The sequence below is a fragment of the Cibotium barometz genome, chromosome 14 (assembly GCF_041138505.1).
Source record: "Cibotium barometz isolate CiBa-2024 chromosome 14, ASM4113850v1, whole genome shotgun sequence".
NCBI classification, from domain to species: domain Eukaryota; kingdom Viridiplantae; phylum Streptophyta; class Polypodiopsida; order Cyatheales; family Cibotiaceae; genus Cibotium; species Cibotium barometz.
In genome coordinates, this window is record NC_141059.1 from 22,564,070 (window position 1) to 22,576,516 (window position 12,447).

Genomic DNA, 12,447 nt, shown 5'->3' on the forward strand with positions numbered 1-12,447 from the left:
ATGTGTGTGTGTGGACATGTGATTTTTTTAATGTGAGCATTTTTGTGTATATGTGTGTGCAAGTGCACACGCATGTGTGTGAGAGTGTGTGCATGTACACATGCAAATGTGTGTGCGCATGTGCATCTATGTATACATGTGTGCATGCATGTGTGCTTATCGATATGTGTGCACATGTATATGCAAATGTATACGTGTGTGTGCGGGCATGTGATTTTTTTTATGTGAGAATTTTTGTGTATATGTGTATGCACGTGCACACACATATGTGTGTACATCTATCTAGGAGAGAGAGAGAGAGAGAGAGAGAGAGAGAGAGAGAGAGAGAGAGAGTATTAAATTATTATAAAAATAAGCATATTTAATATAATAAAACACACACACCCACGCACGTGCACATGCACATATACACACACACATATATATTATAGATATATATGTATTTAAATAATAAACATACAAAGTATATATATATATATGTATGTATGTATGTATATGTGTGTGTGTTTGTGTGTATTTATATATTCTCTCCCTCTCTCTCTCTCTCTCTCTCTCTCTCTCTCTCTTCGCTAATAGATATATACACAATATACTCTTTACATAATCTGTATATATATGTATGTATGTATGTATGTATGTATGTATGTATGTATTTACATATATTTGCACACACACACACACACACACACACAAATAAATGTATATATTGAAAGAGAGAATATATATATATATATATAGTTAATTATTTAAAAAAATCAACATATTTATCATAATAAAACACACACACACACACACAAACACAAACACATTATATATATATATATATATATATATATATATCGTATAGTTATATACACATTATACTCTTTATATAATATAATATAATATATATATGTATATTATACACACACACACACACACACACACACACACACACACATGAATGTGTGTATGCATATGTGAATGTATATGTGTGTGTGTGTGGCCATGTGAATTTTTTTATGCGAGCATTTTGTGTATATGTGCGTGTACATGTGTGCACATGCATATGTGTGTGAGAGTGTGTGCATGTACACGTGCAAATGTGTGTGCGCATGTGCATCTATGTATACATGTGTGCCTATCGATGTGTGTGCACATGTATATGCGAATATATATGTGTGTGTGCGGGCATGTGATTTTTTTTATGTGAGCATTTTTGTGTATATGTGTGTGCACGTGCACACACATATGTGTGTGAGTGTGTGCATGTGTGTGAGTGTGTGCATGTGCACTTGCAATTGTTTGTGCACATGTCCAGCTATGTATACATGTGTGCCTATCGATGGTGTGCACATGTGTTTGTGTACGTCGGTTAGTGTGTACATGTATATATATGTAAGTTTATATGCATGTATGTGTATGTGTGAGGTTGAGTAAGTGTGTGCATGTAAGTGTGCATATTTGTGTATGTGCACGTGTGTGCAAGTGTGTGTGTGTGTGCGCATGTGTGTGGTGCATTGTGTGCATGCACATGCATGTGTTTATGTTGGCATACATATAGATATATTTATATATACATATATACATACCTATAAATATATATAAAAATATGTGTGTGTGTGTGTGTGTGTATATATATATATATATAAATGAGACTCATTCAATGAGCAAATGACTCATTAAAAAAATTCTCCTTTCTTCTTTATGTGAAGGGCTCTCCTCCTCTTGCCAAGTGGCACTCTCCTTTGCTTGCCACATGGTAGGCTACAAATAACTGATATTCAACTAATTGTGAGCCCCAATGCATCTAGGCTTGTGGAAAAGAACGTTCCTTTTAAAAAGTTCAAAAATGTGAAACTCTCATATATATATATATATATATATATATATATATATATATATATATGAGACTCTTTCAATGAGTAAATGTCTCATTAAAGAAATTTTGCTTTCTCCTTTATGTGAAGGGCTCTCCTCTTGCCAAGTGGTGCTCTCCTTTGCTTGCTAGATGGGAGGCTACAAATAACTCATATATAGAAGATAGCACAAAGGTTCAATATAATGCGATTTAATATTTCATGGAAATGTTTTCAAAAAAAGGACAAGAATATATAGAAGGGGGGGTATTTTAATTAAAAATGTAAATTTTCACATGTTGCAAGTATATATGCAATATCTAATATTTATGACTAGTAATCATACATTTTATTCTCCACATCTATTGCTTTCACTCTTGTTCAGTGAAGATCCTACTATATTTTTTTAATGTAGAGACTGTAATATCTTGCAAAATCAACTATTTACATTTTTTTGGAAAAGAGGCAAGGATGGCCAAGCATGACATTACAAAAATCGGCATTCCTAGGTAAAAACTCTATTTTTCAATTAATTATGTATTATTTTCTAGAAACATAAACTATTTATAATAACACATAATATTTCTTGAAATTTTGGTATTTTCATATCATGGTGAAAAATTAATAAGCATCCTTACTACCTTTTCAAAAAGAACTTCAAATCATGGGGTGCAAAAAAGATTTTTTTTAATAGACAACTAAAATTTATAAGTTTAATATCATTGTGAGACAGCAAACATTTATAAGATTCTGAAAGTAATATCCATAATTACATTGAATTATGATATTTTCTGAAAGTAATATCCATAATTACATTGAATTCTGAAAGTAATATCCATAATTACATTGAATTCTGAAAGTAATATCCATAATTACATTGAATTATGATATTTTCTTAAATGAATAAAAATTAGTAAGTTCATTCTCTAAAAAATTACTGACACATAGTTGTTTGTCTTCCTTGTTCTTTCCCCATAGTCTATTGTATCCTTTATCTTATAATCTTACGAATGAACCTTTAAGGATATCGAGAATTTCACTAGATCGATGAAGAAGGTTGGATTGGATGACCTTGAGTTTGGACAGGGCATCATGGCTTGTGATGTGATGGAGGATTTAAAATAGAACTTTTTTCACAAAGGATAAATCAAACTTTGTAAATTTAGGGCATCTTATTATTTTTTGGGATTAAATTAAAGCTTTGCACAACAAGACCCCAAAACATAGAACCCAAGGGTCAAAAATAATGTAATGCACCTTAAATAAATCCATGAACAAGGGGAAACTTAAATTGAAATTAGAGTAAGTTATTTGAAGACAAATATACTATTCACAATAATTAGGTAGAGAAGTCTTGTATATGCAACCAAATTAAGGCTATAACTCTTACAGATTATAAATACTAATGTGAAGAATTCTAAATAAAAGACATTATGTAGATTGACCTTAAAAAGAACCCACCTTAAAGTTGTGTGATGAATGGCTACATGAATAAGGAGTCATACTCTCCTAAGAGAAATCATGGTGTAATCCTAAGGAATTAAAAAGGAATGTCTTGAGAAGCCCTCGTGAGTTCACTACAAGTATCACATTTTTTCCATATTTCACATCGCACGGCACACACAGACACATGCACCAGTTGTAGCTAATCTCGTCAATGCTAACCCTCAAGGTACATCTCTAGATGGGGGGACCATAGTGCGCAAGCGTGCTGGCCCATGGTATGACCCATCACTTAGAGAAGCCCTCGTGAGTTCACTACAAGTATCACCATTTTTCCATATTTCACATCGCACGGCACACACAGACACATGCACCAGTTGTAGCTAATCTCGTCAATGCTAACCCTCAAGGTACATCTCTAGATGGGGGGACCATAGTGCGCAAGCGTGCTGGCCCATGGTATGACCCATCGCACGGCACACACAGACACATGCACCAGTTGTTGTAGCTAATCTCGTCAATGCTAACCCTCAAGGTACATCTCTAGATGGGGGGACCATAGTGCGCAAGCGTGCTGGCCCATGGTATGACCCATCACTTAGAGACCATACTATGGGCTCAAGGTATAAATCATGTTGTGCTAAGAAGGTTGAGACTACCATTTACACATGATCTACCCATACAAATAATTCTGTGGTGGTGTTGGCATGTTCATTCTGCTAATCATAGAATGCAAACCACTTTTACTAATAACTACCTGGTCCAAGCCATTTTCACTATAGAAGGATCCCTTGTATTAACTTCTACATCGCTTATACTTTTCATGCCACCTTGACAATCTACCTATTACTAGGGCTACCCAAACCTTCTCACCAATATATAGTATATTCGGCTGTGGGATCAGTCCCGAACCATACCACTTAACCTTGCATGCCAACTTCATGGTGTATCCTGGACAATCCAACACCTTTCTACCCCGACAACAACTTCACTTAGGTGATGCAAGGATGCGGTCTCCATTTGGAAGGGGCTATGTTAACCATTCTATAGGTTAACATGGTTTCACCCATCCAACCTACCGTAAGGTGCTTTGCCATTTTATCGGCTCTAACGGGCACTTATCTTTTGTAAGATGTCACTAGAACATATAAAGAGGCCTTACCTTGTGCGTTATGGGAAAAATCTAAGGACTTTGTGTACATTCTTCTTAAGACTCATAATAGAGACCAGACCATTTTTATGTTTTGGCCAGTCTAGTGTGAAAACTAGTAACTTGTATATAAGTCATTTTTTATAATAAGGCAATACACAACCATTTTTAAGTTTGGCCAGCCTTGTGCGAAAACTAGTCACTTGTATATAAATCAACTTTTATAAAATAAGGCAACAATACATAATGATTCCCTTGCAATAGAATACTACACTCTTGCTTGCTTATATGATTTTGGATTCATCCATGATAGAGAGATGCTTGCTGTATTTTACAAAGTTATAGGACCTTAGAGAGAAACTTCTCAATATTAATGTGAAGTCATTGCTGAAAAGGATATGATTAAACATCACCCTTATCTCGTTGGCCTAAATCTTATTTGAGTTTCAGTACTTCCCTCTGGCTTTCTTTAAGAGGTAATTTAACCCCTCTTACCTATCAAGAGTTTGTTAGCTTACTATTATAGGAGGAACAATAAGAATGTCTCTAGGAATTCTAGTAGGCCAAGGATATTATAAGGGCAAGAAATTTCAGCTTCAACTTTTGAGGCTAAGGGTCATCCGGACACCCTAAACAAGGTGACTTGCTAGTATTACAATAAGCCTAGCCATGTAATTAAAAATTGCATGATTAGGCCATGCAATTGAAAATTGCTTTAAACTTCAAAATAAGGAAAAGAAGAAAAAGGAATCCAACGAGGGTTTCACTAGTTCTATCTTTGATAATCAAAGTCTACTAATATTATTATCCATCAAGACTTCTCACTAATGTCTATTTGCAATTATAATCTTGAATAGAATGCATGTCTTAGTGCAACTGTCAATGTAACTATCTTTGATAGTTGGTTTCTTAAAAGTGGTGCTTCTAAGCAAATAGCTTCTCAAAGAAGTTTGGTCAAACACATAGAGAATGCACAAAGTGTAGTTACACTATTATATGTGACCTTTTGAATACTCTAAGTGTGGTCACACTATTATGTATGACCACATTGGAGAATGTGCAAAGTGTGGTAACAGTGTTACGTGTCACCACACTGGAGAATGTGGTTGTGTAGCCACATTGGAGAATGTGCAAAGTGTGGTCACACTATTACGTGTGACCACATTGGAGAATTCACAAAGTGTGGTCACACTATTACATGCACATTCTCTAATGTGACCACACTAGAGAATGCACAAAGTGTGGTCACAATGTTACATGTGCCAATAATGCCTTATATTTGTCAAAGGTATTGGTGAGATAGTTCTCACTATTGTTAGTGTGGTGAGGATCTTTATCTTCAAAATGTATTTTTTGTTCTAGTAATTAAAAAAAATATGCCTTCTGTGCCTACTCTAGTAAGGGAGGGACTTAATGTAGATGATAAATACATTGTCCGTATGACAGAGAACATGATAAACAGATTATACACTTACTAGATCTTTAACCAAAAGTGATTTATATAAATCGGATATATTTGACAAGTGTGGTGTTTGTGGTAAACACTTGTAAATGAAATGAAAGATGCCTAGTTGTGGCATGCTAGGTTTGGCCACACTTCTGTTTTGGTGGTTTGATGCTTTTGGAGAAACATGGGATGTTAGAGGATCTTCCTCAACTTGATCCACCACCAAGATGTGTTTGTGATGGATGTATCCTTGGTAAACTTTTTGCCAACCTTCCCAAAGAATGTAAAAGATAGACGTGATCAAAAATTGTAACTCATACACATTGATATGTATAATCCAATGAGGACTACTTCTTTGGGAAAAATCTTATAATACTTTATTACATTCATTGATGAGACTACAATAAGTATGGCTAGTATTACCCTATGAAAAAAGAATCAAAGGTATTTTCTTATTTTTAACAGTTGTTTGCTATGGTTGAAAATGAAACTAGATTAAAAATTCAAACTCTCCATTCAGATAATGGGGGGAGAATATATCTCTAACGTATTCTGAAAACATGCAGGGGAGAAGAGAGCTTGAGCTCTTGCAAGCACATACACACTCACACAAACCCTAGAAGAGAACACACAAGGTGAGAGGCTGAAAATTCTTCTTCTTCTTCTCACAACAAAAGAGGTCTACAAAGAAGATAAAGCAACTAACACACATAATAGAGTATATACGAGTGGTCCATAATGTGAACACACTAAGTGGAGTGGGTAGGTGTGGACTAGTCAGTGTAGTCCACAGTTGTTGAATCTTTTGCGAAGATATGTCGGTGCCAGCTAACAAACCCACCAGTGATGTAAATGTTTAACGGCTCATGCAGGCGCCTTGTGAGTGTCAGCTCATGTTGAGCTTGACATCTCAACACTCCCCCTCAAGCTCAACTCCATCTCATGAACTCCAAGCATATCTTGAAATCTACGAAGCTTCTCAGCTCCCAAGGCCTTCGCGTGAAGATACCAGTGACCTGATCCTGTGTGGTGACGTAGGCCAAGTCAATTTCACGTGAAGATATCAGCGACCTGATCCTGTGTGGTGACGTAGGCGAAGTCAATTTCGCTTGCCAAGACTCTCTCCCTGATAAAGTGGTAATGTACCTCAATGTGTTTCGTTTGCGCTTGGAAAACTAGGTTCTTGGCTAATTGTATACTGCTAAGATTGTCATAATATATGACAATCTTTCTCTCCACATGCAACTCCAAATCAGCCAAGTAGCTTGCGTAACCAAGCTACCTCACACGCTACCACCGCAACTCCTTTGTATTTGACAAGGCAACTATGGGCTGCTTCTTGCTGCTCCATGTCAGAGTAGCACTCCCCAAAATGAAAATATAAATCCACTGGTAGATCTCCTACGCCTGAGATGCTACTTGCCCAATCTACATCTATGTACCCATATAACTCCAATGGTACACCTGCTGCATAAAACAATGCATAATCAACAGTGGCCCTCAAATACCGAAGTGTGTGTCGCACACTGTTAAGATGTGGTTTGCGCAAAACCTACATAAACTGGCTCTCTAAGCCAACAATGTAACTCAAATCTGGCCTAATGATAGTGACGCATCTGCAGCACTAAGCTTTCCATTTTCATCTAATGGCACCGAGATTGACTTACAATCAGCCATCCCATGCTTGGACAACATGTCTAATACATACTGTCTCTTGATAGCCAAATACCATCAGGTGTGTGAATGACATCAATTCCCAAAAAGTAGTGCAGATCTCCCAAATCCTTTATCTCAAACTTCCTTTTGAGATGACTTTTCACATGCTCAATCTCATCCAAGTTGTCACTCCCAACAATAAGATCATCTAAATAGATGGTGATGAGATCATGATACCCTTATCACTCTTGCACACATACAAAGAGTGATCTGCATCTGCCATATGAAAACCAATAGTGACAAGATACTCAACAATCTTGTCATGCCATGCTCGTGGAGCTTGCTTCAGCCCATACAAAGCTTTACGAAGCTTACATACATACTCCTAGTGACATGTATCCTCAAAACCAGGTGGTTGATCCATATACACTTCTTCTTGCAAGTCACCAAATGCATTTTTTACATCCATCTGTAAAACCAACCTTCAGCTCTGCAACCACCACAATCGTAGCTCTCACAGTTTCCATCTTTGCAACCGGGGCAAATATCTCGTCATAATCAATCCCATGTGTCTGCGCATATCCTTTGGCTACCAATCTAGCCTTGTACCTGCTTATGCTACCATCACTGTTATGTTTCACCTTATACATCCACTTACAAACAATAGCATTCTTGCCTTCAGGAAATGGCACCAAATCCCAAGTCTCATTTCCATACAATGCATCCATCTCCTCATCCATAGCTTTCTCCCAACACACATTTCCAATAGCCTCATCAAATCCGTGGGCTCTACAACTTGCACAACTGTTGCCATATAAGCATAGTGATGTGCTACATTACCATCATAAGTCAACCTCTACACAAGGTTTTTGACTCTTCCAGATCTTTGTAACTTTGCATTCATGGCTTCCATAGCCTCCTTCACACCAGGTGTCCTCATTTTGATGGAATCCCAAGCTCTTCAAGGCTCATCTCTGAGCCACTAGACTCTCCATCAACAAGGTTTTTTGACTCTTCCAGATCTTTGTAATTTTGCATTCATGGCTTCCATAGCCTTTTTTCACACCGTGTCCTCATTGATGGAATCCCAAGCTCCTCATCAAGGCTTATCTTCAAGCCACTAGACTCTCCACTAGGCATACCAAGGGGCTCAACCACTTTCTCTTTGCCTTTATGATGATGTACCAACTACATTTCCAGGACTGGTATTATGACGTAGCTTGCCACTCCATGGTCTATCAACAGAACCGCTGGATGAGGACTCTCTTGGTCCACTCAATGGCTATGATTGCTGACTTGCATTTTGTGCAACCACATTTCCACTTACCAACATCTTATTCAGTGGCATACCAGCTACTCATCTCATCAAATACAGCATCCCTACTTACCCCCAATTCACGTGTGACAGGATTATAGCATCTATATCCCTTTACTCAAGGGAATACCCAATAAACACACATTTTATGCCTTTGGATCCAGCTTAGTACACAACTCATCTGGCACATGCACATATGCAATACATCCAAAAACTTACAAGTGAGACAAATTAGGTTTCTTGCCAGTAAACTTCTCATGTGGTGTTACATCATGTATGGCTACAGCAAGAGTCTTGTTCATGATATAAATGGTTATAGACACAGCCTTAGCCCAATAGTTATGTGGCATATTCTTCTCTGCCACCCATCAATGCTTGTGCTATCTTTGTAATGTGCCTGGTTTTTTGGTCAGCAACCCCATTTTATTGCAGAGTGTATCACATGTAAATTGTCTCTGAATGCCATTATTTTGCAAGAATTTAGAGAACTCAGTAGAGAAGTATTCTCCTCCTCCATACAACCTTAGGCACTTCACATGCTTTCCTGTCTGTTTTTCAACCCTATCACTATGAAATTCTGAAAGTAAGTAAACACTTCACTCTTCTCCTTCATGAAATACACCCACTTTTCTTGTGTGGTCATCAATGAATGTTACATAGTATTTGCAGCCCCCCATAGAGATAGTCTTATACATCTGAATACATAACATCTAGTACATTCTTACTCACATTTTGATCATGTGGAATTACATGCTTTGTTTTCTTTCCAAATTGACATGCTTCACATACTTTTTGCATACCTTCAACCTTAAACTTAGGCAGCCCTGTCACAATTTCTTTAGTCTACATAGACTTCATTCTTTGCACATTTACATGCCCAATCCTCTTATGGCAAATGCTTGTATCTGCAACAACTTCTGAACCATTTATAAACATTGCAGCACTCACTTTCAGGCATATTTACATTTAATGTAAACATTCTACTCACTCTATTGCCTTTTGCAACCAATATGCACTTATCTTTAAAGTCTTCTACATAATACCCGTCAAGGTTAAACCGGACCTGCAAACCCTACTCAATCATCTTCCCAATAGAAACCAGATTCTTTGTAATGTTTGAAATATGAAGTACATCTGGAAGATACTTCACCTTACCATCCTGCATAGACAATGGCACATCTCCAACGTGGGCAATTGGATGAGTAGTGTCATCCCTCCTGTTTCAACAAAACCTAGCCTTTCAAGACTCTTCATTTCCTTGAACCACTCACCACCATGACGTCATGTGGTTTGAAGCACCTGAATCAACATACCATACATCATCCTTACATTCTGCTACATAATTTTCAGACACAACATTAACTACATGTTGCATAATAAACAACCTCTCATTATCCTCATTATTTCTGCTAGAGGATGCATAGTTATTTTGCTGTACTTTTTCATTTCATATGTCACTCTATTTCTTATAGTAATCTTCCTGCACATGTCTAGGATTACCATAATAAAAATAGCCTCATGTATCATTATGCTACCTTTGCCAATTACCATGACCTCTTTGACTCCCCGTGCCTCTAAACTACCTCTTCCACCTATGTGTTGTTGTGAATCATGGGGTTGTTGCTGTGCTGACCATAATTGTGATTTCCTGTTTGGCCACCACCTTGGCCATGTCCACGATCTCTACCTTGTCCTCTACCTGCACTTGTGTAGAAGTCCTACTACTTTGAACTATTTTTGTTTTGTGAAGACTGTTGATCTTCACCTAAATTCTTCTCTTCAATGATCAGCATTGACACCAAATCTATGAAGTTGGGAATGATCTCCCAAGTCTGAATAAACATCTTGAACACCTTGTATTGTGGCTCAAGATCACGTAGACACACTTCCACCTTATCATCATCATCAACAACAGAGACACCAATTGATGTATTCATCATTCTTCAACTGAATCTTTCGTGCCTTGGTGTTGGTTTCATACAGTTTCACCAAGGCATCCTATGCCTCCTTAGTTGATCCTATATATGCCCAATCATGGTTTCCTATATACTAATAGAAAGCCAATACATGACTTTACTTGCTCCTTGATTCCAATCCTTGAATTCTTTTATATCTATAGTAGTTGGATTAATCTTCAGTATCTTTGGTGCCTTCTCATGTTCACTTTCAATGTAGTCCTAGTAACCTTTTTCTATCAGAAAATTTTTCAATCTAAACCTCCAAGCATGGAAGTTTTTCTTTTCAAGCTTCTCTATAACAATCTAGTTTATTCCATCATTCAATATCTTGTCTACAAAACAAATTTACCAAAAACAGCACTCTTGTTTGACCTGCACAAACTATTGTATTCTCTGTAGTGGTACTATACTGCGCACCCAATGTGTCACAACTAGTGACCTCAATTTGCATACATACAACCAATGGCAACTTTAAGACCTCTTTGCAGTACACATAGTGTTTTCACAACCAATCGCCCTTCCTGCAGTTTCAAAAAATAGACTTCTATAGAGAATCAAAAGTCCCCACAGTGCCCATGAACGTCCCTGTGAACTAAAAAAATGGAGGTCGAGAGGTGTCTGAAATGCATTTTGTGCCCCTGAAAATACAGTCCAACGGACAAAATAGTTGCCTTGTAGCTCTAATTTGCAAAGAAAGCTCCTCAATCAGAGTTCGTTTGCCAGTGCCTCCCGAAGAGCTCTCGACGACAAGGGTGTAGTAGCCAACACAAAAGGGAAAGAGTAGATGAAGCTCTTACCCTTGTACCACTTCCTATTCTTCTCTTGCTTATCGCTTAGCCCTTAGCATGAAACAAGCTCTGGTACCATGAAAAGATGTAGGGGAGAAGAGAGCTTGAGCTCTTGCAAGCACAGACACACTCACACAAACCCTAAAAGAGAACACACAAGGTGAGAGGCTGAAAATTCTTCTTCTTCTCACAACAAAAGAGGTCTACAAAGAAGATAAAGTGACTAACACACATAATAGAGTATATAAAAGTGGTCCATAACATGAACACGCTAAGTGGAGTGGGTAGGTGTGGACTAGTTGGTGTAGTCCAGTTGTGGAATCTCTGGCAAAGATATGTCAGTGCCAGCTACCAAACCCGCCAATGATGTAAATGTGGAATGGTCATGCAGGCACCTCGTGAGTGTCAGCTCATGTTGAGCTTGACATCTCAACATATTCAAACATTTTTTGGCATAAAAAGGCATTAAGCATCACTCTACAACTCCTTATACACCACAAAAAAATATTTTTGCTGAGAGAGATGAAATGGGACTCTCAAGGAGATAGTTAGATGCATGGTTAAGAGTCAACAACTTCCACAAAAAATTTGGATGGAAAGGAGGACCAAAGGAAAACAACCTTTGTGACACCTTTACTTATATGATAACGCCTTTTGGTCTTACCAATTCCATTACCACTTTCTAAGTGTGTATGAATTATGTTTTTGAGCCATATTTGATTAAGTTAATATGAATATTTCTTGATGACTTTTGTGTCTATGGTTCAATCATAACTCATGTGGAAAAGCTTTACCTAGCTTTAAAAAGAATAGATGATTCTTTGGGTTCATTGAATATTGAGAAGTTTCATG